A 26317-nucleotide genomic window follows, 5' to 3' on the forward strand; every position below is an offset into this window, starting at 1 on the left:
TGTGGACCTAAAAGCATAGAAGCATCAAGGTACAGCTGGAAGTGGTTTCTGGTCCACATTTCTGTGTGTGTGTGTGTGTGTGTGTGTGTGTGTGTGTGTGTGTGTGTGTGTATGTGAGCGAGAGAGAGAGAGAATTTAACAGTAAGACATCAGTTTGAAAAAGAAGAGGATCTGTCAAAGGTTGTAGTGAAAAATAATTTTGGAGATCTAAGATTCTAGGGAATATTTAATCTCTCCCCAAGCCTGAGCCCATGCATTTATGACCATTATTTATAATCCCAGACATTTTAGAGATTAAATACTTGTAAAAGCTTCTGCTTATCCACCCTCCTTTGAGGAACTGCACCTCTCTTTGGACTCCAAGTGATGCTGGGGCCTGCCAGTCACTTAGCACAGGGGTGGACATGTGACCTAATCTAGGATAATCATTCTCCCTCCCCTGGGAAACTGACAAGAGGTAGTTGAAGCCACATCACTAAAGGAAAATATCCTCAGGTTTCTCCTAAGTCTTACCTTTCCTGAGGTTTGGTTTGCAGCTCTTTCTTCTATTCTGTCAGCTACTTAGTATACTCCCAACAAATCCCTCCTTCTTGCTTGAGGAAGAGTTTGTTTTGATCTTTGCAGGCAAAGGACTTTCATTATTTCAGACTTGAATGCATCTTCACCATCACAGCATGGACCTCGGGGGCTGCCACAGTGGAAGAGATGTGCTGGGGCCACCAGAGTCCCAACAGGACTTGCCACTCGTAGATGAAAGGACTCTCGTTGGAGCACTCTGGCAACAGAACATACCTGGATGCAGTGCCCTACTGGAACCAATGCCAGCTTAAGAGAAGATCAGACTTATTGTCATAGGGCTGCCGTCTTTGCCACCTCTCCGTCTTCCTTTTGGTATGGCCACGACCTAGTAGCTGAGCTGTTATTACGGCTTCCTAGTCGGTCTCTCTGTCCCCCTCGCCTTCCTCCCACTCCCCACACCTGCCGCCTCTGGTACATCCATAATGTTGGGAGGTTGCAGTACTCCTTTCCAGTGAATATTCACCTGCTGGAGATACCATCCACTCCCGCAGTAAAAGGCTGTGACTGCAAAGACCGATTGCGTATGTGCTGTTCTTGGCTTGAGGGCTGTAACTTGTAATGTCCCTCCATGAACCCAAGAAAAGCAGTTTAGAATCTCTATTTCATGCCACTGCTGCATAATTGTCCTGTAATGTCCATTTGGTAATCTCCCCTCTCTGTTGAAAACCCTTCAGGAGACCTCTTCAGGATAAAGCTTGCAGTCCTACATCTGGCATCAAAAGCCTCTATGACTTGGTCCCAGTTGGTCTTTCCAGCCACGTCCTGTAACTGCCACAACTCGAATTCTCAGCTCCACTCAAGAACTCTGCTCACCTTTCCCTGAGTGGGCCTTGTTTATAGCTCCGCATTCGGGTCTATGCTGAAGCCAGCAGTGTTCCTCCTCATCGGAAATGCTTCCCTTCCAAAATCTTACTTGGTTTCACAGTCTCGCTCGGCCTCTCCCTCCTCCGTAAAGACTTTATGGGTAGTGATCAATAAAAATAATCATTTCCCCCAGGAGTCCTACATACTGCATATTTACTATTGCCATCACTCTTAGAGCGTTCCTCCTGGTTATGTCTTGAACTGCCTCCTCTGTATGTGTTCGCAACGAGATTAGACGCTCCTGGAGGGCAGAACGAAAATTTGACCTTTCTTTTATATGTATCATAGTGCTTTCACTCAGTAATTCACTGTGGAACCAATGAATCAATGAGCTGTTTCTTTAGCTCCCTATGCAAGACAACAGTGCTTTACTCCAGATAAACTGGTACTCAAATAGTCGGTCATAAGTCATTAATCCCCTGGTAGGAGTCAGGAGGTACTCAGAGGAAGCAGGACTAAGACTGAGCTTTCCCAGCTGTGTTTTGTGTTTCATAATCTCCTTCCCTTGCAGAGGCCTGTCTCAGAGATACATCCTGGACACGCAGTAGGCACATTTTTATAGCTAAAAATGTAAATACTGTAAATTGTTCTCCTATTATAAATGCCACAGAACACACAATAATAAAGAAAAACTGCTTTAAATTTCAAAGATATATTCAAACTATAGTTCTAAAGTGAAAATACAAATTGATCAGAACAGTTCAAAGGCTTTACTTACATTATAAAAAGACTTCATTTTAAAATACACAGGTTTTTAAAAAACTTATAATACATGATATTTCAGATTTAACACCTATACATTATTTTCAAGTACAAATTATACTGCAACCTCTTCTATGAAAAAAACTCTCATTTCACAATATGCTTAAGTCCTAGAAACACATTTTGTTCTCTAATTAAACACTAAACGCATTCCTGTAATTTTAAATCACCCTGGACAGCTAATTTCATAAATTCTTTATCCTACCTAGTGTAAAAATAAATTCCACTTTACTTTATATCACACTGATATACATTTTAAATTATAAGAATTGGGACTTATTAGATTTACTGAATATGCTCATGTTATTTGAATTGCTATAATAGATGAAAGCTACTAACCTGAGTCATCTTGTGATTGTAGAAGACTACTTCTTGTCTTTGTGATTCATGGCAGTTTGCACCCTCAGAGAGTGACAGTTGTTCATAATTTTCTCAGTGTGTAATGTAAACACAGAGTAGTAGAAGTGGAATCAAATAGCGAGGTCCTTCACACGAACTACTCTGTATGAGTCTTTGCCGGGAATACAGGCTCTGTTAGGAAAAAGACAAATACTAAAGTTCATTTTACATAATAAAAATAGTGAACCAGCTCCAGCCCAGGCTGACCTCTTGACATATGCATAACTTATTACCAAAGACGAAGGGATTAGAAAGAACTGTTAATATATGAAACATGCCAGAACTATAAGAGCAGTTTCTGAATCAATTCCTCAGCTTTCTGTAAAACATACAGTACCTTCTCCCAAAATTAAACTGGATGATTTCATCTTGTTCCTTGAAAAGTTACAAGCACTGAGAGACAGCTTTGAATCTAGTGGTTTAATTAGATGTAACTATTTAAGACATATGACTAAATGTTATTAAATCATTTCAGTACAATTTAACTGTTCAATACTTGCTCATATTATCAGCTATTTCCATGTCACTTTGACAAGTACTCCCAGTTATTCTTCATTGTTCACATTTATTTTTTTCTTTTTTCGTAATACAGCAGGTCTGTCATGAAACTCATTAAAAGACTCTGAGTTACTTTAAAAAAAAAAAAAAAAGGACGTATGCCAAAAAGCACTTTGTAGTGGAGAGGTCTTGGGGTGTAAAATGAGGTCTGGAGAGATGCCTGGTGCGGTAGGTAAAGCCCATCCTGTAACACCTGGGGGCCTGATTCCTTATTGTAAATGAGGCAAATGGACTGTAATCTTTTTTTTTTTAAGATTTATTATGTATTTATTTTTGCGTTGGGTCTTTGTTGCTGAGTGAGGGCTTTCTCTAGTTGCAGGGAGCAGGGGCTACTCTTCGTTGCGGTGCATGGCTTCTCTTGAGGTGGCTGCTCTTGCAGAGCATGGGCTTTAGGTGTGAAGGCTTCAGTAGTTGTGGCATGTGGGCTCAGTAGTTATGGCACATGGGCTTAGTTACTCTTTGGCATGTGGGATCTTCCCGGCCCAGGGCTTGAACCTATGTCCCCTGCATTGGCAGGTGGATTCTTAACCACTGCACCACCAGGGAAGCCCCTGGACTGTAATCTTGATCACAGTTCTCAACCACTTACCTCAGTCTTCACATCCTTTGTCTATGTGCACCTCAGTGCCACAAACTGTACCCCTTTATTGCAGACAGTGATTCTCGGGATTGTGGGATGGGGTGTATGTGGGTTCCCCAAACTTCCCCAGGCTCCCCACCCACCCCACTCTTGGTCCCTCTTTAAGAAGCACGGATCTGGGTGTTCTTGGAAGCTTTGGAAAGCTTCCCTCTGGTCTTCAGAATATGCATATACATTTTAACCCACCATCTCTCAGTCACATGCAGGTACACGATCTGTAGCACTGACAGCCACGAAAGTTGGCTTTTTAGGAAGAACATTTAAGAAGAGTCTTGGAAGAGCTGCTAGTCAAAAGAGCTCATCTTCCCTTTTGCAGTTTCAGAGCCTGCCTTAATCATAAAGGAGATGACGTTGTTGTCTGGGCCTCCGTGCTGGCGGCAGAGCTAAAGGCCGTCCCCTGGGACTCACCCTTCCTGCCCCCACCTAGGGCTGCTGTCACCAGCCACCCTGCCTATCGAAGCACCTTGCCTTCAGGCATTCGTGCCCAAATGCATTCACCCTCTCAGATGTGCCACTGAGGACAGAGTGTTCCAAGCCTTAGTCAGAAAGTGTAGCGAATGAAAAGAATTTCAGATAGTGCAGCAGACATGTGTGAGCTACTCGGGTGAAAGCAGGGATTGGGAACTTTTCTGTATGCCCAAATCACATCCCCCAAACCCGTATAAAGATAATTGATTTTCCACAAGTTTACTGAATTGTGATCCAAATTTGCCTCTGTTAAAAATGAATCATGTTATCTTTTCCAAGAAGTTGCTGGGCAAAGACAAAAAGGGTAGTATCTATCTTTTTTTACATATATAAATTTTATTTATTTATTTATTTGTTTTTTATTTATTTATTGGCTGTGTTGGGTCTTCATTGCTGCTCATGGGCTTTCTCTAGTTGTGGGGAGCGGGGGCTACTCTTTGTTGCAGTGCGCGGGCCTCTCATTGCTGTGTCCTCTCTTGTTGCGGAACACAGGCTTTAGGCTCACAGGCTTCAGTAGTTGTGGCACGTGGGCTCAATAGTTGTGGCTCAGGGGCTCTAGAGCGCAGGCTCACTAGTTGTGGCCCATGGGCTTAGTTGCTCCGTGGCATGTGGGATCTTCCCAGACCAGGACTTGAACCCTTGTCCCCTGCATAGGCAGGGGGACTCTCAACCACTGTGCCACCAGGGAAGCCCGGCTAGTATCTATCCTTTAAAAAGTTGAATTCAGATGAGTCCTTTTACTTTATAAGCCATACATCTCTGGAGTATTTAGTATTAAGAAATGCATTTCTTCTCCCTTTCTCCTTGAATAAATGGGAAACCATCCTCTAGGGTAAAGGTGACTCAGACTTTCTGATATTTTGAGGTTAACCATGTGTGTATTTTCCTGGGAAGAGGAAAAGTCAGATTTTGGTGAAAAAATAATTTCTGTATTAAATTAAAAATACACATTCATTCATTCATTCAAAAAATATTAATATAACCTCTGTTATATATAAGGCACTAGGGACAAAGATTTTTTAAGTCCCCCAATTTAGGAATCCAAAATCTAATATGGGAAACATGCAAAGAAATAGAAAATTAAAATATGGTAGAAGCTTTACAGTTGGTATGGATACATCCCAAGAGCTTCTGAGCTTCTGAATCCCCAAACTACTGATGCCTTGCCTTATTTTATCTATTGATCTATGGATAGATCGATCAATCGATAGACAGATTAACAGATAAAATAAACCTGTTAAAAATGACTGCATGATGGACCTTTGGGCCATCACGAGTATGTAAAGCCACAAATGCCCAGAGCCCACATCTGGTGTAATGAACATTATGGTCTAGGTGTGCAAAGGTGCTATAGGAGCACGTAGGAGAGGTAACTCATCCAGCCTGGAGGCAGAGGGAGGGAGGGAGGGAGGCAGTGAAGCCTCCCTGGAGAGACTGACAACCAAGCTGGGGCTCGAAAGTCAGTAGGGGTAAGTCAGGTAAAGTGGGAGTGGGCGATTCTAGCCCATAGGAAACAGCATATACAGAAAAAAAAAAGGAAATGAGACTAAATCTCTTTGATGAACTTCAAGTAACTTAACAGTAATAGCAAGACACACAGACATGCACACGTTATATACATTCATATATATCTTATTTACTATCCCCCAGGCCCCACTATAAGCATTTAACACATATTAACTCATTGAATCTACCCAATAGCTATATGAAACAGGAACTACCATGTCCTCATTTTACAGATAAGAAAACAGAGGCACAGAGAACATAAGTGACTTTCCAAGGTCACATAGCGGAGCCAGGATTTGAAACCAGAAGGTTAGATTCCAGAATTTGCACTCTTAACTAGACAGTCGATGGGGAAGGAGAGAGGAAGGGAGCACAAGTGATGCTCTAAGAGTACGTAGGAGTCAGACCACATAGGACCTCGTTTAGCTTTGTATGGAGTTAGATTTTATCCTGGACATAAAGGTGTACCATAGAATTATGTCAGTGAGAGAAATGACAATACCTGATCTGGTTTCCAGAAATCTATGGCAAGTGTAGTATTTCCTGGACAGGTTCACAGAGCAAGAACCTAGTTGATATTAAGGATTCTTAGGAGGGGGAAAATACAAGAGAGAGTAAGGAGGGAGCATCACATTACTAGGACTTGGTGACTGATGAAGCGTTGAGGCAAAGAGCACACTGAAGAGGAAGCAGTGCTACTGCTAAGACTGACCCTGTAAGATGTACCACCTCCATCCTAAAATAAAAGGAGAGACAGAGTGAGAAGAAAGGCAAACAATAGGAAACTTTGGTAATGACCGTATATAAACTCTGTCAAAGTCTTCCCTTGGAATGCATATGAATACATCCAAAGAAGGTTACTTTACGATTTATGCGTCTTTGGGAAGGAGCCTATAAGAAGGACTAGGTGTTGGTAACGGAGATGCCATAGTGATCAGTAACACATTATATTTTATAGTATGGCCTGGGCTGTTTGTATATATCCCTTATGTTCTGTAATTGATGGCAACAGTTTCCAGATAGGGCCAGTGGGTCTCATGATCTCTGCATCCTTGTTGGGTATTGCAGTTTACACAGCCCTCAGTCAGTGTCTGTGGTAAAAACACGTGAAGAAAGGCAGAGAGGAATAAAAAAAGAGGGCCCTTTAGATGTTGCTGTCGTTCACTGTCAGACGAAATACATCCAAGGGAGGGTTCAGGTTTGGACGTATGGTTTCTGTGGTATCTGAAGGGGAACAAGGGAAGATGGACATGAGGCTCGGAGCAGGCTGGACTAGAGATCATTTAGAAACCACCACTATCCGAGGACTTGGCAGTGACTTTTTTTCTAACTTTTACCATTTGTTCCATAAGAGAGAAGGCATATACTGTTCAGACACAACCAAATACAGTTTGTTCTGATTCAAGGAGCTAAAAAAACAGTATCTCCTGAGCACCAGCCTGGTCCAGGGGACAGACCCAAGAGGCAAAGGCAAGGAACCAGTTAACGATCATTTCTATTTACATGGGGAAATTCTCTGCACAATTAAAAAATTATTGTCGGGCCAGTCCAGTGAAGCAGTAATAAAGTGTTTATTAAAAACTCTTTTTCACCTGGAGGCAGTTAACATGTATAATTTAAAACCCAGCTCAGCACAAAAAGGGAGTGAATTAAATCAGTAGCTTATGTGGAGCAAGAAAGAAAATGAGGCTAGGAGACCATGGATCTCCAGCAGTCAACCCTAGGACATGTGAGTGTTTGAGGACAGGTTAGCAGGTGCTATTAGGATTCTGCCGTCATTAGATTTAACCCAAGAAATACTGACTAGGAAACTACTAGGGAACCGTTGCTTTGGTAGCTCTGCGAAGAGCAGAGATAGGTGGTGCTTACTCCCAAGAAGCTACAGGCGAACATGAGAGCGACACGGAGTAACAGCTGAATGACACCATCGGGGGCAAGCATGGGACTTATCAGAAGAGCAAAGGTAGCAGGCAATGTCAGCTTTTATCATGTGAGTATTACTCCCTCTAAATAATGAGGCAAGTACACCAGGATGCTGTTCTCATTAGTATTCCCTACACGACACAGAAGCTCTTAATGATACACCAGAGATTATAGTAGAAATGGTAGGAACGGGGCAGCTGGCATGTCTGATTGAAATCCTATGAGCAGAACAAACTCTCAGGGCTTTAAAACAACAACATATGTAGCACTGGGAGAATAGGACCCTCTCTGTAATACCATCAGGGACTGAAAGGTTACCCTGGGGTATATATATGTGGAAAGAATATGGACAAAATAAGGGAGGTTTTTTTTTTTTTAGGGGAAAGATCAAATAGTCCCAAAGAATACTTGGTTTTCTTGAAAATGTTTGAAGACTATGTGTCTACGTTGACTTCATGTCAGAGTAGAATAGTATCTCCAGAATCTATATAAATGAAGGAAATGAAGGTGGTAACCCTGGGTGAGGAATGTGTGTCTCTGTGAGGGGTGGTCCCAGGAGGAGAACACAAAGCAGTAGGAAATAAGAAAGCACAGTATTGATTATGAGATCTGTTATCAAAAGCCACTCCTCTGAGAGCACCGACTAGCCTATATTGATTGTAACTGGATTACCGTTCATTTCGATTGTGTAGATTACAGAATGCCAGGAAAGAACCAGAAAATCAAATATGAGATTTAAGAAAAAATGAAAATATAACATCCTGCTTCCCTCAGGCATTTGCTTCTTGTGTCAATTTGACAAAACCAGCTCTCAGTCTGTGTTAAAATCAAGCTAACAAGCTCCCCGGAACAGTATCTTGGAAGAAGATGATGGTTCTGATGACACAAAAGGCAAGACCAGAAGAGAAGCACCACATTATCCATCCCCTTTCCTCTTAGGAAAGAAGGTTTCAGCAGGTTGGATGACAAGGAATCTCACGGTCATTTCACTGTCAAAGGATTGTTCAAGAAGGAGCTTTTACAGGAAGCCCATGCAGTCAACCATAAAACTATAAGTCATGTGGTGATTATTCTAAGAATGGGATTAAGGGGAGAAATTTGAGAATGAATTCTGTATTGGTGTATTTCATAAAATATGTTTATAATACAATTGACCCAAAGAGGCATTCATGGGGATATTACTGAAAAAAAATCCGATTTTGTATTTGAGGTTCAAGAAGAGAGTCCACGTGCAAAGTACAGTAAAATCTAGACTGTCAAGTATCTTCTCCTATAGATTCCACCTCCGTCCCATTCCCCTATGTGTGTCCCGATCTCCTTCCCCACTGCCTCATCCTGAGCTCAAGCCCTCCCCTAGTAATCCACAAGTTCTTACTCTTGTGGATTTCACAGACCTGGAAAATCTCAGAGGGACATTTGCAGAACCACAGGGCCCAGCTGATTTTTTATGTGAAGGCTAACACACACCTGTATTTTTAAAAAACCTATTATTTACTGTCACCATTATTGTATCGATGAATTTACTCCCACAGAAGTTGGGAGGTCATGATTTTGAACTGAAGAAGTCCTTTAAAATTAAATGCAGGGGAGTTCCCTTTTCTCCACACCCTCTCCAACATTTATTGTTTCTAGATTTTTTGATGATGGCCATTCTGACCGGTGTTAGGCGATACCTCATAGCTTTGACTTGCATTTCTCTAATGATTAGTGATGTTGAGCATCTTTTCATGTGTTTGTTGGCCATCTGCATGTCTTCTTTGGAGAAATGTCTGTTTAGGTCTTCCATTTTTGGATTAGGATGTTTGTTTTTTATACTGAGCTGCATGAGCTGCTTGTCTGTTTTGGAGATGAATCCTTTGTCAGTTTGCAGATGTAATTAAGTTAAAGGATCTTGAGATGAGATCATCCTGGATCTAGGTGGGCCTTAAATCCAATAACAAGGGTTCTTATAGGAGACAGAAGAGATGAAGACAAAGAGGAGAAGGCCACTAAAGACAGAGGCAGAGATCGGAGCTATGCTTACATGCCAGGGAACACCTGGAGCCTCCAGAGGCTGGAGGAGGCAAGGACAGATCCTCCCCAGGGCCTGCAGTGGGAACTCGGCCCTGCCTTTCTCAGACAGTCTTGGTGTGTGCCCATTTTCCAGCCTAGACTCTCTTGATTTCATGCAGTCCCCAGTGTATTCCAGAAGATTTTCTTCTCTGCTTAAAATGTCTAGAGTTAATTTTTGTTGCTTGCAATTAAAAACTTGGATTAATTTTTTTTGGCAGAAACAAACTTTATGGAGTATAATCTGTGTTAAAGAAAACATCAAAAGAGTCACTAGAAAAATGTATAAAAGCAACAGAAGAGTTAAAAACGTTGACTAATTTTTAAAAGTATCAGTAGTTGTTACAGTCCAGTCCATTCAGAGGCATATGAAGATTCCAAAAAGCATCATTAATGTTTCAGAATGGGAATCTGGCAGCTAGTGGCTTATAGTAGCAAAAGGCTAAGTCGGTTAATGGCCTGTGGTCATGTAAATGAGGTGCCAAAAGAAGCAAGGCTTTAGGGATCAACACTTGTGTCCCCGAGAACAGTACGGAAGGTCGTGAGGAATTCCAGAAGGGAGGTAACTCGGAGAGCTTAAGAAAGAGTAAAACAAGCTCCAATCACTTCATCCTTAACCCTGATTCTCTTATCTCTTGAAGCTGTAGGACTAAGGCAGCTGAAAATTAAACTCCAAGTTAGAGCCTGTAGATTGCCAAATTGCTTGAATTCACAGAGTCACCAAGTATTTTATGAGAAAGGACATTTCTTGGAGGGAAGAAATTGAGCCCTGAGAACGGGCCTGAGAATCAGTGGATGTAACACCTCCTTATTTCCTTCAGGCCCTACAGTTCCCCACCAAAGGGGCTTTCTTGTAAGAGGGACTCAGTTCGGCCTCCTCCACACCTACAAAATTCCCTTCACCTCTCACTGTCCCCAGGTCTGTACCCAGTCACCTTCCTGCATGGCCCAGGGAAGGCTGACACACCAGGAGAATTACAGATAGCGGAAGGCAGAAAACTAAGAGCTGGGGTAGACGTCCACACATATGGATTCTGAGGGACACTGGCAAAGAGCGGGAAATATAATTTTAGATTGTACAGGTTTATCAACATGAGCACCCTCACCACAGGTTCTGGATTCACTGTGCCAACCTGACCACATCGCAGGGCTGCTTGGAGCTTGCCCATCTGGTACATCAAAGTCTGGACTCAGTGGCCGCCCAGCCAGAATTGAGATGCCATATGTTGCTTGGCCAAAGATCAGCTAAGGCCTGGCAAGATGGCCTGCTTCATACCATGTAGTGGCTGCTGGATTGGCACATTAGTAAGAGAGAAACACAGTTTGGGGAAGAATCTGGACTTCTCAGAATGGCTCACTGTGTGAAAATTTTCTTTTAATTAATTTATTTTATTTATTGGCTGCGTTGGGTCTTCATTGCTGCACATGGGCTTTCTCTGGTTGCTGCGAGCGGGGGCCACTCTTCACTGTGGTGCGCAGGCTCCTCATTGTAGTGGCTTCTCTTGTTGTGGAGCACGGGCCCTAGGCACGTGGGCTTCAATAGTTGCGGCACATGGGCTCAATAGTTGTGGCTCATGGGCTTAATTGCTCCATGGCATGTGGAATCTTCCCAGAGCAGGGTTCAAACCCGTGTCCCCTGCATTGGCAGGTGGATTCTTTACCACTGCGCCACCTAGGAAGTCCAAGAATATTTTTAACTGAAGAATATAAGATGGCCAGGACGTCTCCTTCTCCACTACCCCAGAGCTTTGACTCCTTGGGTGCGTGAATGAAGCTACCATGTTGGCAAGGATGGAGGCTATATACGAGCTCAATAATATGGTCCTTTTTCCAGGCTGATCTTGCTGCCCCCATGACCGAGTGCTCAGTGAATCAGCAGAGGTCGTAAACCCTGAGCCCATGACGGGATACAAAGCTCCAAGAGAACAAGCCGTTTGCCTAAGAGCAGGTTGATTATCAGGGACCACTTTTCATCATGGAGGGGGCAGAAACTAGAGGAGAATTAGAGAGGGAACCCATTCAATCTGGATTTGCATTTTCTTTCTTTGCCTACGATGCTTCTGTTAGCAGCACATCTCCTAGCACCACCTCCAGGAGGCTCTTCTTGGCCCTGAGACTTCCATCTGGGTTTGGCCAATGAAGGATATAAACAGGATTTGGGAGAAGGCAGGGGTGAAGTTATTTATTATGCCAACTCCCTCCCACAAGGGCCTGGGTTTAACAGTGGCTTTGTTTCTCTCCTAAAGGCCACAACTTCTGCTGGGCTTCTCTTTCCTGAGATTAAAGTTGTTGCCAAGTGACTAGTCTTTTTCCCTTTCCCCTTCAGGCCTAGGATGAGTAATGCTCCCAGCTTCTACCATCCCTGGTCAGTTTCTCCAGGGGCCCTGCAACTTGACTTGAGGATGGGACAAACATTTTCCTCTCTTACCCCAAGATGCTCTGTGTGTGTGTGTGTGTGTGTGTGTGTGTGTGTTAGCAGAGAAAGGGGATATCTATAGCACACCAAGAAAACTCTCTAAATCAGTCATCTCCCCAGTGTCCAAGTCCTTCAACATGGATGTTGGCCTAAGGGTCACAAAACTAAATTTCATATTATCCAGCCTTATAAAGGAATGAAATTCTGACACATTGCTACAACACGGATGAACCTTGAAGACACTATATCAAGTGATATAAGCCAGATACAAAAGGACGAAGATTGGATAATCCACTTCTGTGAGCTTCCTAACATAGTCAGATTCATAGAGACTGAGAGTGGAGTGGTGGTTTCAGGAGGGGGAGGATTGGGGCGGGGGGTTGGAGGGGAGGAGGGGTTACTGTTTCATGGGTAGGGAGTTTCGGCTTCAGAAGAGGAAAAGAATTCTCGAAGTTGGTTGCACAACAGTGTGAATGTACTTAATGCCACTGATCTGTACACTTAAAAATGCTTAAAATGGTAAGTTTTAACAGATTTCTTCCCCTTCTCCTCCAAGTCCTGCTTGGGTATTTTAGCAAGCAGTTCCAGCCTATGAAGAGTAACCGCCCCTAACATCTTCGGGACCATGACTGTTGTGCAGTCGTGGTCCCTGCACTCTCTTCCCCACGACCTGTGTCGTGGGCGTGGGGCTCTGCAGACACTTCTTGCTTGTCAAGTGGCTCTGCGCACAGGGCGCACACCACACCAAAGCAAGTCTGGTGGGTGAGAGGAAGGAGGCGGGACCAACCCCTTCCTGGTTGCTTCCTGTTCCTGCCCGTGTTACCTGGCAACAGCCCTGCACCCTGGCAGCACCGTTTGTTTCCGCGAGCAGTCACTTCCCAGTTCTTTTCCCCGCTCCCAGCACCAGCCCTTTGCCCACCCGGGAGAGATACCTCCAAGCCGGGCAGCGCCGCTGCCTGGAGATCTGTTCCCAGTTCCTCAGGGCCCCCGGTCTGAGCTCTCAAGGTAGCAGCACTAGCTAGTCAGCACCCCCTTCCCAGAGTCTGGGTCCCAACTCCTCGGGTCCTCTCTGAGTCTCAGAGGGCTGGTTCCAGGTTCCAGGGGCCCCTACTCTAAGCTTCTAGGTTCTGAAAAGCCCATTCTCTTCTCTTGCTTCCCCCAACACAGGGTGGCAGGTCAGTTGCTTTTGCTGTCCTGCCTCACTTGTTCCCTCTGTGACTTTCAGTCCTCGAATATCTGTTTAACCAACTCCTTATATTAAATTCTCTCTGTTAATATAACTGGTGGGGTTTCTGTTTTCCTGACAGAATGTTCACTAATACTACTGCGTTCCTGAACTTTGGTGCAGGAAAGGAAAACAAGAAAGTGTTCCATTTCCCCAACCTGCTATAGTTGCTTATTGCCTGTCTACTTTAACTAGTTTGTAAACACCATGAAATCAGGTGTTTTTGGTTCACTGACCTATATACCCAACACTGTGAACACAGCTTGGCACATAGCAGGCACCCATATTATCTTCATTGGATAAATGAATAGGAAATATTTAATTTGAATATAAACTAATTCTAGTCATGAAAATGTGCTTATAATATATAAAAGTTATAACCACATGCAAATATATCTGGGGGAAAATATGTAGCTGAATTTTGCATAACTGTCTTTCTGAAATTCTTAGCAATATCCATTTTATGCTTTTCCCCCATTTTCTTGTTTAATAATTTTAATCAGTGGGGGTGTCTCATATTTTTCTTGTACATTAGGGCATGTTATCCATAAGTAGTCAGGCAGTGTGATACTGCAGTTTTTAATAAGAAATATATATTTGGTCTTTGTCCACTGTTCCTGGCAGAGAGCTCCTAAAACTCTTGTAATTTCCTACAGAGCCATAGGGGCATTTTTTTGTTACAATAATAGGTTTTTTCCCCAGTTCTTGAAACAGCACTGGAGCATAAAGGCAAAATGGGTGTTTTTGTTATTAATAAATAACAAGCCCCTTTCAACCACACCTGAGTTTCTGTTAATGAAGTGACCTTTGGAAAGCCCCTAAGGATGGGGCTGGTTGCCAGGGGAACCAACCACGTGATTGAAGGGTTGGACCTACAGGCCTATCCCCCAGACCTCCAGAGAGTTCAAACACCAAAGGCCAAGGATTTAATCGATAACTCCTCCATAAAAAAGGATAGGATTTGGAGAGCTTTCCGTGTTGGTGGACAAGAACACATCCACGTGTCAGGAAGGTGTCACACCTCAAACTCCAAGGGGGCAGGAACTTGGGGCCTTGAAAGGTCCAGACCTTGCCCTATGCATCTCTTCCAAATCTGGCTGTTCCTAAGTTATATCTTTTGAAAACAAGCCAGTAACCTATTTTCCTGAGTTCTGTGAGCTGCTCTAGCAAATTAATCTAATCCGAGTTAGGGGGTCATGGGAACCCCCAGTGTATAGCCAGTGAGGCAGAAGCACAGGTGACAACCTGAACTTGCCATTGGCATCTGAAGTGCGCGCGCGCGCGTGTGTGTGTGTGTGTGTGTGTGTGTGTGTGTGTGTGTGGCAGGAGGGTAGCAATCTTGTGGGACTGGGCCCTTAACTTGTGGTGTTTGAGTCTTTCCAGGTGGATGATGTCAGAATTGAGTTAAATTGTAGGACAACCCGGCTGGTGTGGCAGAGTTGCCAGATGTGCGGGAAACCCCCACAACTGAGGACAAGAAGTGAAGCAGTGTGAGAGTAGGAAGGACACACACAGTGTGTTCTTCCTTTATATTCATTCAGTCAATAAAATACACAATTTGCAAATCCAACACCAATACATTAAACTTCACAAATGAAACTTCAAAAGGAGAACTTGGGGCATTTTGATGTGATGAAAAAGTACTGTATTGGGAGACCAGATAGGCCCAGGTCGTCGCTGGCTATGTGACCTTGGCAAGTCACTTAGCTTCTCTTGGTATCTGTGCTTCATCTAAGACATAAAGAAGTAGAGATCATTTCTAAAGTGCCCTTCCTCTTTTAAGACTCTGATTCTTCAGATAGAAATGTGCTTTAACATCCCCAGAGCACAAGATAACTTTCGAGCATCGATAAGTCTATCCCAGACTCAAATTTCTTCTTATCACGGTCCCCAAACCTATCACTCCGCCCAGACTGAGCCTGGGAAAGTATGAAGTGGCTGACAGTTGAATAAAAAGCTTTGCTGCCAATTCCTATCTCCAGATCCAAATGAAATTATAATTTTCTGTAGCTAATACTTTGTGAATTTGGCTGGAATTTTTAAGACCCTAATCTGTGGAGCAGTATTAATATTGACAGCTGCATGAAACATCTTACAGATTGGAATACATTGCAGAGCTCAAAAAAGACCAGGTCAGGGGAGCCAACTCTTCTCTTTCCCTGACATTTAAACAAGTCAGACAGCCCAGAAGGCATCAGCCCAAGATCTCACCAATAGGGCACAGGCTCGTGGCAAGGGGTCCTGCACCCACGGAGCCGTGAGAATGAACTGGAATAATGGTACAATACAAAGTAGAGTGCAACTGCTATAACCATTCTCTCTGTTCTGTTCTGTGTGATGGAGAATAGAGTACAATATAAAAGTCGGTCTAAAGCTACTTTAGAAATAGTGAGAACAGAGGAAAAACAGGCTTACATAAAAGACATCATAGAGTCAAAAGTTTAAGGACAGTGAAAGAACAGACTGGTCTGTTTAATGATAGCACGTGTCTACAAAAGTGAGCAGAGTAAATTTGTTGTTGTTTCCATACAATTTTGTTCACGGAAGTAAACTACAATGTGTGTATACAAAATAGATATAAGTAAGAAAATACAGTTTTCTTACCTGGAAGAAAACCAAGTAGTATTGGAGTTATCACCAGGAAGAGGCTAAAAAAGGATGCTCTCTACCAGTGAAGTAGCCTAGGATCTCAAATAATTCTCTCTCTGTCTCTGTCTCTCTGTCTCTGTATATATATACATACACACACACACACAAACACACACGTGTGTGTGTGTATATGTAAATAACACAAAACAGAAAAGTGGACTCACAAGCCTTTGTGAGCACAGAGGTAGGCAGCTCTGTCTCAGAGCCCAGGATGGAAGCCTGAGTGTAGCCACGGGAGGGAGGGCCTCTGGTTTTCCTAAGTGTGTGAGGAGGAGATGCCTCTGTGATGACTTCTGAAGGACTGCAGATTGGTCGCTTCTCTCTGGCCAGGGTAGTTAATAAAGGGCATCTTTTCTATTCATCACGCCTCAGCTCTTCTTGTGATTAACCGACATTGTTAAATTGGGAAAAGCCTGCTGGGAGAAGTGGGGGTGCACTGCCGGTGCCTCCTGGCAGCGACTCGAGTCGAACCTTCTGGGCTGCCTGTGCTCCTCATCCTGAGGACTGGTCCCTCAGGGAGGCGGCTGAACATCCAGGCAACGTGGACTCCAGCTCGCACCTCGAAACATCACTCGGATTCCTCTTACCCTGATTTCATTCCATAAACATTCAGATCTCAGATTAGAGACCATGAAGAGATTCTGGTAATTAATTAAAAGAGCTTTGGTAGCTCTTTATGACAAATAAATCAGAAATTGCTAAAAAAAAAAAAAAAAAATCAGCATTTGCTTATGAAAGGAAAATGCTTCTTTTCCAGCAATTCCAAAGAGCAAGCCTGTGGCTTTCTAGATTAAAGGAACAGAAATCAGGAAGCTCTGCCCACGTTGTTCCCTTTCTGACCGCATCTTTGTCAAACAGGTCCCGTCCCAGGAAAGGCACATAGTTCTGCAGACCTTTGTAGTCCCTTAGCATGTATGTCTTTTGTGATCTGGGCAGCATCTCATTTAAAACAGAAATTCATCTATGGCGTCTCTTTTTAGAAACTGTATCACAGGGTCCTTCAGCCTGTGCAGTGACAATGGTAAAACTAAACCTGTGACAGTGCTTCAAAAGAAATTCGTAATTTGTTACTAGCTTGGTCCCAGTTATTGCTTTCATACCGACAATCACTATACAGTATAAAGACAGTGTTCTAAAAATGTATTTAGTACTGGTCTGGCTTTCTAAGTTGATTAGTGATTGTTATTCTACTATGGGAATAGTAGACAGCTTCCATTCTTAACAAGAGAGGAGAATTTGCCTTCCCTGGAAATTGCCGACGTCAAATAGCTGCTTTAATGAGAAAGGATACACTTAGGTATAGTGTATTAGAGGCAAGACGTTAAAGAATAATCTAAATGGAGAGGGCTTGAGGTGGTCAAACGCCAGCAGAGAAAGCCATTTTAATGTCGACGCTACTACAAGAACCTCTGAGGTGAGCAAATCCCTGTCATCGTCCCTCTGACTTCCCTGCGGTCCACTGAGGCTCAGTCTCTGTGTGGAGGTGACAGGATGGAGCAGGAGTTAGGAACGTGGCTTTGAAGCCCTAAATTCCTGCACTGTCTCGTCCCCTTATGGAACATGCTTGTTCCTAAAGCCTTGCATGGTTTGCAACTCGTGCTTTTGCCCAACAAACGAGCGTTTAATGTAACTGGTGGAAAATTTCGGGGGCCCGTACGTATCTTTAGATGATCGTTTCCAAGAGAAGACAGATACAGGAAGTGATTTACCTCCCGTGCCCTAGAGAGTTAAGCAGCGTTTTCACACAAAATCCACAGAACATTTCTGCTTTTCAATCCAATATTTTGTGTACTGTGAAGAAATTTATTTTCATGCTCCCTGGAATTTTGTTACTTATGCTTCCCATCCTCAGGATTGTTGACCATTGGTGTTTGTACCGACGATGACGCTACCTGATCCGAAAATGCCTTTGGATGATAATCTCATAATGTAAAACGGGAAACAGACACTGAAAAATGTAAACGAGGTATTGCTGTAACCTTTCTTTTTTGCTCCTCTGATTGAAGAAATGAGGCCGTCAACACACCCCGCCCTAACACCATGCATCTCCCTACTGGCTGACTCTGGGCAAACAGGCTCTGCCCGTTTCCAACTGATGGCTTGTTCTAGAAGCCAGATCTTGCTGCATCTTGCTTCTACTCAAGCATTGGGAATATGCCCAATATTTTATAATAACTATAAATGGAATATAACCTTTAAAAATAGTGAATTCTTAAAATAGCCAGTGGGACGTTGTTGTATAACAAAGGGAGTCCAACTCGAGGATGGAAGATGCCTTAGAGGACTGGGGCGGGGAGGGTGGGGGGGACTCGAGGCGGGGGAGTCAAGGAAGGGAGGGAATACGGGGATATGTGTATAAAAACAGATGATTGAACCTGGTGTACCCCCAAAAAAATAAAAATAAAAAAAAAAAAGAATGAGCAGTGAGGCAGGGAAGTGAAAAAAAAAAAAGTGAATTCCTATGTTGTACACCTGAAACTTAATATTGTATATAAACTACGCCATAAAGTCTTCTTACCCTAAAACTATAATCTTCTATTTATTCTGAACATTTTTAATAATTATTGTATCCGTTTATTTATTATGGCTGTGCTGTGCAGCATGTGGGATCTTGGTTCCCCAACCAAGGTGGGTGATATTACCATGTGCCATCTGGCTCCCATGCTAGTCTAGGAAGCCCTGTGCTAAACAGACAGGTACTGAGCTCAACATTTAGACCAGTTTTAATAAAAAACTGGGTCACATAATTGAACATTAGAAATCGCTGAGGTTGACCCTTTTCGTTACCAAGGTACTATTTACTGTATTCACTTTTAGGGAAATCTTTCTAAGAAACTTTTTATGTATGTGTGGCTTTTTTTTTTTTTTTCTGGCCATGCCCCATGACTTGCAGAATCTTAGTAACCCGACCAGGGATTGAACCCACCTCCTCAGCGGTGAAAGCGCCAAGTCCTGACCACTGTACCACAGGGAATTCCCTTACGTCTTTCTGAAGAGCCTGCATAACACATTTTTATTGAAAACATAGGGGCTAATTATGACGAAGTATTATAGAGCAGCGATGCCCTCCAGGGCCTAACAGACAGTCTGCATTTACACTAAGTGGCACTAGGTTTTGAGTGCATCTTGACTGCTTCTCTGCCCTACCCTGCTGTGGGCAGTCACTTTTCACTCTGTTTCTCTCTTCTCCTTTCTAATTTGCTGCTCTTCATTGGCTTGGGGCTTAAAAGATGTCAGACAACTAAATCTGTTGGAAGCCTACATAAAATGTGGAGAAAAAGACACTCGGGTCATTGGAGGGTCAGCTTTGGATGAACTAGTTTGGTGACATCTCTACTGATGGCTCTCAGGCCGTGTTGGTTCTGGGTCACGATCTGGAGGCTGGAAAAGGCTTGCTGGACTCATGGCCTCCTGCTGAGTCCTCAGTGCTCACCCTCTTAATTGTCAGCCTTTGGTTTTTTCAGCAGAGCTCCCTGACCTCCTCTCCTTGCTGTATGCCTGTGTCAGTGCTTGTTCTGGTTCATTTCTACTGAGCTCCTTCCGAATAGCAGCCCATACCTCTGAAAACCAACCAGTGCCGTGGCGGGGTTTGAACATTTACATCACACCTAGGCTTTCAATTCAAAGTAAGTGCCACGATTATGAAAGCTGCACAGAAGGAGGAATTACACCAGTTGAAAAAAAAAAGTGGTCTAATTGGCAGGCAGCTTGCATTGTATTTTATAAGAATATGTTTGACATTTTAAGCTTTCTTGTGGCAGTAAATTGTACTTCTCCTAGCAGCAAAAGTTATTAAGTCTGTGCCCAGAATAAACCAGACTGTTTTGGAAAGTTTAATTTTTTTCAGTTTTCATACTCCATTTTAGGACAGTGTTTGTTTCTTTGGCAGTAAGCCTATAAGGATACACTGTCTATTATTTCTCATTTAAGACTATAAATATCATTTTTAATCTTCACAGTTTCATCATAATCTACTTAAAAAAACAAGTTAAATACAGTTTGATTCTAAATTAAAAATTAAATAAGACAAAAGATTTAGCATAAAGCACCTCTGGCAAGATGGAAATATTTCTTGATGGTGATTATACAGCACTTAATGGAATCTTCATAGACTGAATGTTTGCGTCTACCCCATAATTCACATGTTGAAGCTCTAACCCTCAGGGTGGCTGTATTTGGGCCTATAAGGAGGTAATTAAGATTAAATGAAGTCATAAGGGTAGGGTCCTGATCTGACAGGATTAATGTCCTTATAAGAAGAGTCACCAGAGAGCTCTCTCTCTCCATGTGCACACAGAGGAAAGGTCGTGTGAAGACACAGCAAGCAGGTGGCCATCTGCAAGCCAGGAAGAAGAGGGCTGTCACAGAAACCAGGCTGGCTGAAACCTTGTGCTGGAACGTGTAGCCTCCAGAACCACAAGAAGATAAATTTGTATTGTTTAAGCCACCCAGGCTATGGTGGCTTGGTCATGGCGCCCAGGCTGACGAAGACACCATCTATTTTATGATGTGCACACTTATTTTATCAAGAAAGGTGATGCTATGTTTTCAACTGTAAGATCCACCGCAATTCTAAAGATGTTGAAATGTGAAATATTAAAAAAGAAAGATGAAATCCATTTTTGATAGTTTGTAAATTACAACAAAAAAAGACAAAAATGACTTGAGTTTTTAAAAGTAGCTTTTTCCTTAGAAAGGCCAATCAATAGTCTACCTCGATCACCAGATCTTTGTTTGATGGCCTCCTAAGTTGTTAGGAAATGAGAAGTCGCACAGCTCACGCATGAGAAAACTAGAGTCAAATATGGGCAAACAGATATAAAACCAAAGCTTTCACTTTTATTGTTTACAGTGGAAACTTAACTCAGTTTCTCCAGAAAGCCTGAGATATTGACAAAACAGTGCCTTATCAGGTGACCTCCATCCTCCTTCATTAAGAAAAATGTAAATTTCTTCAGTCTCCCTCCTTCTGCCCCACAGCCTTGTGCATCCCTTTTGCTTCAGAATCATCAGACTCCTCTCAAGCCTGGCCCCTCTCCTCTCCTGATCCCATCTTTCCTGGGACATTAGACTCTTCTTTCCGTCCCAGCGTTAGGCTCTGGCCCCATGGCCTCCTCTCCTCAGGCAACAGAGACACAGAGCTCCCACTCCTCAAACAGAAACAGAAATAGAAAACCACTCACAAAGCAAGCCATTCCCAGACCCTACTTCTGCCCTCAACCTTCACACTCCTCTTCCTCTTTCCTTCTCGAGAGGGGTCCACGAGCCCCGCCTGCCTCCTCATCCTTCACTCTCCTCTCAACCCGCTGCATCCTGGCTGCCATGTGACACACCCTATTGCAAAGGTCTCTCAGGTTCTCCTGCCACCTGCTTCCATCACTCGATTTAGAGCAGCACCACCCTGGAGAAAAACCACGATTGAATTCCACAGTCTGGTCACTTCGCAGCATCTCTGGGACTGACCATTAGCACGTGGACCAGAATGTAGTCTTTCTGAAGCCACTGGTCATCCAGCAAGCAAGATGCCTCCAACAGCTGACATGCTGCTCGAGCCAAGGATTCAGGATGCCGAGGAAGGCTTGAAGGGAAATGGTTGCGGGGTATAAGGGAGGAGAGGGAAGGGTGTGATATTGGGGTGGTGGGGCCAAGGAAAAGACCAGCTGTGTGTGGAGTGAGGTTCCAGCTCTGTGTGGCAGTAAGTGAAAATCATGCCACTGGTGTCATTTATAAACACTTGAGAGCTGACGAGTAAATAAAATAAAACTATATAATTAGCTTCTGAAGGACTAGAATCCACATGTACTGATTCTACAGGCCCAGAGGTCCACCGTGCCACACTGCAGTCTGGTTTCAACACACAGACCCACGATCTAACGAAAGTAGTCATAACTTTAACTAAATTAGTTGGTACACAAAGTATTCAAAAACCTGATCAGTGCTTTAATGATTACTATTGCCTGTAATAAAAATTTCCCTGTCAAAATATAACATAGTTTTCCTCTGTTTTAAAAACTATTCAATTGTTCTTCAATTTCCTGTTTTAATGGATGAATCATAGTACACAGAGCACTGGGAGTCATTCAGACACCAAACTATGAGGTTGAAAGTTTGCAGGTTGACAGTTGAGTCAACAGGGCATATCTTGCCTACAGCACAGTCATCTGCTTCTAACAGCACAAGTGGTGGGATTTCTAGTAGCTGCTGCTTTTCAAACATTCACTATCCTCCTAAAGTGGCATGTTATACATGAAACCGTCAGTGTATACCAAAAGATAGCATCTTCATGAGAATACAGAGCTTCCGTACGCACATATTGCCAATGCACTTCCAAAGCCCTAAATTTTAACAAGTAGAATAGGCAAATTATCAGTTATTATCAGTTAAAAGATCATAAATTACTTTAAAAATTTCTGGCTCAGCATCCACTTGCAGGTGTCTGCATCTGCTGCATAAATATGGGTGTGCACGTGTAACCAGAGAGCTTTTTAAAGCAAATTGCAGATGATCTGGCCCAGTTTTTCACGGTCATGTAGGAACTACAACATTCTTTGCTAGCAAAACAAAAAAAGGTAGGTCTGTATTTCTGCCAACTCGATGCAAAGCCTCAAGAGCTTCCTGCAGAGGAAAGCCAGCCTGGAGAATCCAGGCAGTGTCTGCAGTAAGAAAAATTAATGGTGGAAGGTTGGAGGGCCGTACAGCTTCCAGACCGACGTTTTCTCTGGTTTCAGGCCTGTCTGCCCGTGGATTCTGTGGGCTCTGATCCAGGTCTGTAACGCACATGAACTGCATGGCAAGAAGCAGTTGGTTCAGAAGTCTGACTGAGTGCATCTTCCTCACCTCCTAAGAGCTTGGGTGAAATTTCTGTGCCTGAGGTAAGTGCAGCTTGTGAAATGTTTCATTTGGGATTAGAATGACAAAACTGCTTTCGTTTATTAATTTCCCTGAGTTGGAGCCATGTTCCCTACCCTCTGACATGCCATCACCTGGACCCCTGAGGTTAACATTGTCTACATTTTCTACTCTAGCACATGAAATGCCTATTAATTTTTAAAAAATATTTAGGTGATTTTTAAATTAACATCTTGCATTGATGTGGAACATTGGTTACAACTGACGAACTGATAGTGATATATTATTATTAAATTTTCTTTTTAAAATATTTATTTATTTTTATTATTATTATTTTGGGGGGGCTGCATCGGGTCTTAGTTGCAGCATGCAGGCTTCTCTCTAGTTGTGGCAGGCGGGCTCTGTAGTTATGGCTCACATGGTCAGTAGTTGCAGCGCACGTACTTAGTTGCCCCATGGCATGTGGGATCTTAGTTCCTTGACCAGGGATTGAACCCAAACATCCCCAGCATTGGAAGGCAGATTCTTAACCACTGGACTACCAGGGAAGTCCCAATACATTATTATTAATAAATGTGCATAGCATATAGTAGAGTTCATAATTTGTATTATACAGTTTTATGGGTTTTGCCAAATGCAAAATGTCACATATCCACAATTACCCACATACCATGCAGAAGAGTTTCACTGCCCTAAAAATCCTGCGTCCACTTATTCATCTCCTCTTCCCCCCCAAAACCCCTGGCAACCACTGATCTTTTTACTGCCTCTGTAATTTTGTCTTTCTAGATGTCATATAATTGGAATTATGCAGTATTTAGCCTTTTCAGACTGATTTATTGACTTAGCATTTGTACACTTAAGGTGCTTCCATGTCTTTTTGTGTCTCCATAGATATTTTCATCACAGAATAACATTCCATTGTATAAACAGACAGTTTATCCATTCACCTGCTGAAGCACATCTTGGTTATTTGCAAATTTGGGATGTTTGTGTTATGAATATGCGTGTGCGGGTTTTCATGTGGAGTTGCCAGTTAATTTTTCAGTCCTCGCCGAAACAAGTGTGGTCTAATAAGGGCAGACTTGTGGACACTGTTCATTTTCGGCACCCATGAGATACTCACTTTGGGTCTGCTTTTCTCAACGTTCCTTAACACTTGTTGGGCTCTCAGCTATCATCTTTGGCTGGCAGATAACTTCTACAGATATAATTTCTAGAGCTCAGTTGCTACTAATTACCAGAAGTTTATTAAGTTTCTTGCTCTTATAGATGAATGAGATTCCTTTGTTGACTTCACATGAGGCTGGTATCTGCCATTGAGACTTAAAGAGAGGGAGCAATTTCCATCCAGCAAATGTAGCAGTTCCTTATTTATTCCAGACATGTTAGTATTACTTTCCAGGGATATAAATCCCCAGTGGAAAAAAAAATACCTAAAATTTCAAATGAAGGGTCATATTTTAATGCATCTATTTCCATAAAGGGATTATCTAAGTTGAGATCAGGTGCACCAGTGTTCTTGACACTGATATCTACTTCCACAGCCAAAGGAAGAATATTTTTCTTTGTATGTGGAAGATGCACATTCTGCTGTAGCTCGTCTCCTTTCATCTCAGCTTCCAAACCAACAGATGGTTGTTGGTTCTGTTGCTTGTTTCCAGGAAGTTCACGGTCCCCTGTGTTATGTGTTTTGGTCACATGGACCAGTTCTGTTCTACCTCATGCTGTTGATCCCCTAGTTCTTTGTGCTGCCGGAGGCTATGCACGTGACTCCACTGACATTCTAGATGCCAGGCCTTTTCACTTAGAAACATTTGTGGTCAGTGCCTTACGGTAGTTGTGACAGAAAAGCTAGCTTCCTTTCTTGTGTGAGGATGGAATTTGAGAGCCTGGGTGCTTTTCTCAGCAGGCAGCTTGTTTAGATTATCTCACATTCCTTTTTCTGACGAGTTCTGCAGAGGCTTCGCTGGCCTTCAGCCTGACAGAGTATTATGCCGAAGAAGTATAACCAGAAAGATCCTGAGAGGAAATAATGTGCTTTTTTCCCTCTTGTTTACCTTCATTTAAAAATCAATATAGTGAGTATATACCCCAAAGAGTTGAAAGCAAGGGCTCGTGGAGAGATTTGCACACCCATGTTCACAGCCACATTATTCACAATTGCCAGAGGCGGAAGCAATCCAGGTATCCATTTAGTAATGAATGGATAAACATAATGTGTATATACCGACAGGAGAACACTAACCAGCCTTGAAAAGAAGGAAAACTCTGATACGTGCTACAACATGGGTGAACCTTGAGACATTTTGCTAAGTGAAATAAGCCAGTCACGAAAGGACAAATACTGTGTGATTCCACTAATATAAAGTACCTAGAGGGGTCAAATTCATAGAGACAGGAAGTAGAAATGGTGGTTGCCAGGAGCTGGGAGGAGAGGTGAATGGGGAGTTACTTGTTTAATAGGTACAGTTTCAGCTTTGAAAGATGATAAATGTTCTGGAGACAAATGATGATGATGGTTGCACAACAGTGTGAATGTACTTAATGCCACTGAATTTTAGACTTAAAAATGGTTAAAATGGTAAGTTTTATGTTATGTATATCTTACCATAGATTTTTAAAAAATCAATATTGCACTTAATGCAATAATGCAACACAACTAGCACTTAATCTTGGGTGATGTAAGTCCTGGTTTGCTGGGGCAGCCCCTTTTCTTTTCCCCAGGGCAATCATTACTACAGGCAGACCCTGAACATACTGTGGGTTTGGTTCCAGACCACCCCAATAAAGCAGATATTGCAATAAAGTGAATCACATGAATTTTTTAGTTTCCCAGTACAAGTTATGTTTACAAAATACTGGAGTCTATTAAGTATGCAATAGCATTATATATTTTTAAAATGTACATACCTTAATTAGAAAATACTTCACTGCTAAAAAATGCCAACCATCATCTGAGCTTTCAGCGAGTCAATCTTTTTGCAGTGGTAACATCAAAGATCACTGATCACGCATCACAATAGCAAATATAATAATGAAAAAATTTGAAATATTGTGAGAATTATCAAAATGTGACACAAAGGCACAAAGTGAACAAATGTTGTTGGAGAAATGGCACCGATAGACTAGCTCAATACAAACCTTCAATTTGTAAAAAACACTAAATCTGCAAAGTGCGATAAAATGAAGCAGAATAAAACAGGTCTGCCTGTAGCACCCCTTTCCCTCTCAGAAGTGTCCCAGGTTGAACAGTAAGTCACATTATCACCCTGGATCTATTTCATAATTGCATAAGTCACTGCACTATCTTCATTTGCATGTATCTTAACTTTTAGAATGTGCCTGCATTTTCTAGAATTACCCTAATTACAAACTCGATGTACCAGAGAATATCAGGTGCTCCGATCTTTTTATTTATTTTTTTTAA

General features: G+C 42.6%; 1 protein-coding gene across 2 annotated transcripts in view; it reads right to left on the reverse strand.

Moving 5' to 3' along the window:
• Window positions 1-26317, reverse strand: part of TRMT9B (tRNA methyltransferase 9B (putative)) — a 55034-nt gene that overhangs the window by 21353 nt on the left and 7364 nt on the right. For both annotated transcript variants that reach the window (XM_057697183.1, XM_057697182.1), the window contains exon 2: window positions 2545-2736. The gene's annotated coding sequence lies outside the window, so the exon portion shown is untranslated. The remainder of the gene's footprint in view (window positions 1-2544; window positions 2737-26317) is intronic.

This window comes from Hippopotamus amphibius, chromosome 10 (assembly GCF_030028045.1).
Source record: "Hippopotamus amphibius kiboko isolate mHipAmp2 chromosome 10, mHipAmp2.hap2, whole genome shotgun sequence".
NCBI classification, from domain to species: domain Eukaryota; kingdom Metazoa; phylum Chordata; class Mammalia; order Artiodactyla; family Hippopotamidae; genus Hippopotamus; species Hippopotamus amphibius.